General features: G+C 34.9%; 1 pseudogene; it reads left to right on the top strand.

Annotated features, from left to right (window-relative positions):
- Positions 1–2886: 2886 nt before the first annotated feature.
- Positions 2887–3777, top strand: LOC124994150 (39S ribosomal protein L1, mitochondrial-like; annotated as a pseudogene).
- The last annotated feature ends 1614 nt before the right edge of the window (positions 3778–5391 follow it).

The following is a 5391-nucleotide window of genomic DNA, read 5'->3' as shown; positions in this document are numbered from 1 at the left end:
ATTATAATGAAAATGCCCAGCATAAAGAACAAGGATAGAATTTTAAAGGCTGTGAGAGAAAAATATCAGATTACATATAGGGGAAAACCAATATGACTCTCAACTGATTTCTCAACCCAGACCCTCAAAGCTACGACGTTCTGGAATAACATATACCAATCTCTTAAAGAAAATGGATTTCAACTAAGAATGTCTTATATTCTTAATGGACTTCCTTTGGTATTGCAGATAGTTATTAAACTGGTATGGACAATCAACAAAGAATCAGGAACTGGGAGCTTGTAATAAATCATCTTAACCTCCACTTGCTTTGGGTAGGCCAAGCTTAGTGAATATAAATAATATTTGCTGGGGGGAAAGTTTGCCAATATTTGGGAAATGTGATATGTGTCTGAAAGTTGATTATATTGTCTTTGCTATTGACCTGATACAATTTCAGTAGATCCAAGTCAGGGATACTTTTTTCTCCCTCCATGTGTAAGCAAGAATCAATAAAATGTTTATTTCATAGATTTATGCCTTTCTGTTCTATGTCAGTGTGTTTTAGATCAGATTTTTGAGCAGTGGTATAATGAATGGGCTGATAAGGGATGGGACTGGACATAAGGAGATAGTTGCTCTTGCAGGAAAATTAGAATGGAACCAAGAAAGGAATTAATGTAATACCAATGGGATGATGTTAATGAAATAATCTGTATATATTGAATACTTGCTGTGTGCTAGGCACAGTGCTATATATACCACGCACAAGGTATTTCACTGAATACTCAGTGGCATAGCTGAGATTTGACTCTAGCCTAGGCGCTCAACTACCATACAACAGACATAGCTGTTGAAGTGGCATAGCTGAGATTTGACTCTAGTCTGGGCACTCAACTACCACACAACAGACAGAAATATTTAAGAAGTAGAGTTTCGTGCAGGGTTGATAATGATTGAAAGCTCAGGCATGGTGTGAAGAATTCTGCACTGGGCACCTGGTGAATGGTAATGCTTATCTCTGGGTCAAGAAATAGAGAAAAGGAACATATTTGGAGAATGAGAGAGTAATATATTTAATTCTGGGCATCTTGAATTTGAGGTACCTTTGAGAGGCACATGGGTATAGAGGTTCAATAGAATGTATGGGCTTGGAGCTCTGACAGGAGTTTGGACCAGAATTTTTTTTTTTTTTTTTTTGGTACCAGGCATTGAATCCAGGGGCACTTAACCACTGAGCCACATTCCCAGCCCTTTTTGTATTTTATTTTGAGGCAGTGTCTCACTAAGTTGCTTAGGGCCTTGCTAAATTGCTGAGGCTGACTTTGAACCCTGGATTCTCCTGCCTCAGCCTCCCAAGCCACTGTGATTATAGGTGTGTGCTTTGCACAATTCTTTGCTCAGATTAACTCTCACTGAGAAGGAAAGAGAGAGAAGGGAAGAAAAAAGAAAGAATTCATAATCATAAAAAAATAGTTGGTAGTTGAGACTATAGGAGTCGATAATATTTCTCAGTGGCAATGAGTTGAAGGAAAAGATAGGAGAACCCAGAATGACTTAGCAGCACATCAGTGTTTAAGAGGCAGATAAAGGAGGAGGTGAGAATACAGGATGAGAACTTTAAAAGGCTGTCACAGAAGCCAAGGGAATCGAGGGTTCAAGAAAGACATTACTAATAACATTAAGGGACAGAATGTGGTTGGAGTGGTGTCATTTGATGGTGATGTTTAGACTGGTTAGGTTTTTACCCTTTCTGAGATGTTTCCTATTCAGATCTTTCTTTGTTCCAGGAGCTCGAATAAATTCTTTTTCTTTCCAAAATGTCTTTTTTGCTTAAATCACTTGTGATAAACAGTCTGTATGACAAAGTCTCTTAAAGGAACTTGAGGAATGAGGCATTGAGTAAACGGTTTAGGATTCTGAGTCCAAATGGAGACATAAAAGGACAGCTTGGAAACACAAAGGCCCTTCACTGGTGAAGGGAAGTCATGTTTTCACTTGTAATTAATTTTTTTCTCCCTTGTTTGTTTCCATCGTTGCAATCTCTTATAAAATATGGCCTGTAGGGAATCAGGAGATAGCTCCTAAGAAATAGTTGTACCAATTTTTTTGAGGATTTGCTTTTTGTAAGGTGCCTTAATAAGGAATAGTCTTTGAGGCAAGTTTTATTGTGTTATAATAAAAAAAATTAAACAACTTGTAAGAATTTTTAAGTTAATGATTTTTAAGTTAATAATTAACGTTTGATTTACTTGGGAGTATTTAAACACTGAACAAAATCTTAACACTCAGTCAAATTCTTCATCAGAGGTCCTTCACACTGTTAAGGATATTTCTCCAAATAATTTATGAGTGCAAATGTGTACTGTAGGCATTCTCCAGAATTTCACATTTAAATGACTAGCTTATCAAAAATATAATCTGACCCCTGCACATATTGCATTCAGACACATCATCAGTATGCAGTTGTCATTTGTTGTTTGCCATTGCCCATAAATAAATTTTCATGATTTTGAAGGTTTTACAGCACATGCAACATTTTATTGTTGATAACTTTTCACATATTGTGAATTTGTAGTGAATTTTATGATTGACAATGTTATGGAACAGTAATAAATAAAAATAGGTTAGCAAAATAGAAATAGGCTACTAGATGGTTTAATGAATATATTTTCCAATTTCACTTTGAACAGGATTAAATTTCAGGAAAAAAATTCATATTAGACACTTGAAAAAAATTCTTCAACTCCTAGAATTATGTTTTTGATATTCTGGAATGTCTTTTTTGATATTGTATGGGATGAGAGACCATACACATAACACAGTCCACAATGGTCAACGTGGCAGGAAGTGTTAAGATGCTTCAGTACGGTCCTGATACATGATCAAAGGCATAGTTTTTCCAAGATGGTTTGTCAGACATCTTTTGATCCTTTTTATGTAAATACCCAGGTATGCCAAAGACATTTTACTCCTGCTCCAACGAAGCCTGCCATGAAAACAAGAGAATGTGTCAAAGATGAGTAACAGTATAATAGAAAGACAAGGCGTGATAGAAAAAATAGTCATATGCCTACATGGAAGGTGAACCTGACAGTGATGCCTGTTTAAACACCAGGCAGGTATATGAGTGGAGAAAACTGTTCATCTACTGAAAATTTTAAATTATGGACTTCATTAATTCAAAGCAATGTGTTTATCTTGATTTGACTCTGAGTACAGTACTGAGAAGAGGAACAAGATGGTATCATTTGCCAGCATTGTTAGTTTTTTGTATCCATTTGCTTCAGAAATCAATAAAGTTGCAGTATTTAGAGGGAATGCATCAGAGATTGACATAGCAATAGAAAAGAGATCTATGTTTGCAGGAGGAACTACCCTGATTCAGAAGATTTTGGAGGATGATATTATATAGATGTTTATGTAGCTGTTCCAAAAATAATGCTTGAGCTTCATCCATTAAAGAAGCAGAACAGAAGTTTTCCAAAATTATTGGAAATTCCATTGGTTAAGACCTTCTAAAATGCTTAAATATAGTTAGACATGAAATTAAGGTAAATGAAGAAAGGAAGAATTTCTTAAAGTCAAAGTAACCAAATAGCTGCCAATCTGCAAGTAGTTATTAATGAAGTTTGTAGTCACAGACCACTTGAGTTGGATGGATCCTTTTGTGGTATATGCTTTCTTTTGTAGCTCAACAAGTGAAGGTTTCTTTAACTAAAAATTGATCCATTGTTGCCTAAAGAAGTAGAAACAGAAGAACAAAACGCAGAAGCTGCTAAAAGTGTTGAATTGTAAAATTATTTCCAGTGAATTAAGAATCATCAGAGCTGGGTACAGTGGTGCATGCCTGTAATTTCAGTGACTTGGGAGGCTGAGGTAGGAGGCCAGCCTCAGTAACTTAGGAAGACCCTAAGCAACATAGTGAGACCTTGTCTCAAAACTAAAAAAAAAAAAAAAAATAGTTCGTGTTCAAGCACCCCTGGGTTAGATCCTCAATACCGCCTCCCTCCCTGAAAAAAATCACAAGAGAAAATTTCTGTATTTGTTGTCTTGCTATTTCTTGATCAGCACACTTGAAAGTGAATTTTAACACTGAAAAATCTTATTAAAATAAGCAAACAAGGAAGGAAACTATTAATACAACCTTTGTTCTGGCAGTATGCTCTTAAGTCAATTATTTAACACTCCAGTTTTTTCATTTGTAAAATGGGATATTGGCACCTCATACTTTGATCTTAAGTGTACAGTCTAAGTGACCCCAAGTAAAATATTCATATAAAATCACTTAAGCTTTTGTTATCCACTGTGAGAGTACCTTGTCTGGTATTCTAAGAGATTGCCAGGGAAGCTTAAATTGTTTTAAAATACTTTTTCTGGAAGATCTCAGAGGTTCTTCAGGCATAATTTAATTTAAGTATTATTTTATAATTAAATTCTTATTTATCAGACATGAATACACATTTCATCTCTCTCATTCTTTCCATAAAGCTATACCATAACTTTTGGCTAAATGAGCAGTGATTGTGTACATACTTTTAAATATTGTTCATAGTTAAGCAATACTTATATTTCCTTTCTTGTACAATTATTGTTTTCCTAGCTGGAAGCTGCTTCATTTTAAAACTTGCTTTGTTTTTATGTTCCTTTTATTAATTCAGTATAAAAAAATCTATGCTTTTCTTGCTTTGTATTTTTAAATACTCTTGGTTTACCTGCTTATGACACTTTCTCTAGGTTATATGTTCACATTCATTTATTCCTTCAATGATATTTTAATTATCATTGAAACCAGAAGGGCAAAAGACAAGCTTTGCCAACCTTTATCCCACTCGACATATGTTTATTGGGTATACTGAATATATAGGTATCTGATGACCATTTGGATCTTAAATTTTCTCAAGTTTGTAAACTGCTGCAGTTTTAGAGTTCTTAGAGCTTACTATGACTTCTGGTGTTTAAAGAATTAAAAACTTAACATTATAAGTAACTTATACATTATTTTTCACTCAAGTATTAGATTGTAAACAAAGCTATGAAACCGGAAAAAAAAAAAAAACTGTTAAATAAATGCTGTGATCTAAATTTGTCTCCCATTGAAACCTCATAGCCAATATAATGGTCATAAGAGGTGGAACCTTTGGCACATCATTAAGTCATGGCCTTTCTACCTTTTGCCATGTGGTAACATTTGTTCCCTCCAAAGGATACAACACCAAGATGCCATCTGGGTAGCAGACGCTGGGTTCGTACCAGACACCAAATCTGCCTGCACCTTGATCTTCGACTTATAGTCTCCAGAACTGTGAGAAGTAAATTTTTGTTGTTTATAAATTCCCCAGTCTCAGATATTTGGTTATAGCAGCACAAATGGACTGAGACAATAAACATCTTTTGTAAATATATTTCTCA

The sequence above is a fragment of the Sciurus carolinensis genome, chromosome 10, assembly GCF_902686445.1.
Source record: "Sciurus carolinensis chromosome 10, mSciCar1.2, whole genome shotgun sequence".
NCBI lineage: Eukaryota > Metazoa > Chordata > Mammalia > Rodentia > Sciuridae > Sciurus > Sciurus carolinensis.
The sequence above is the reverse complement of the archived record's forward strand: the minus strand, read 5'-3'. Positions and strand labels throughout refer to the sequence as shown.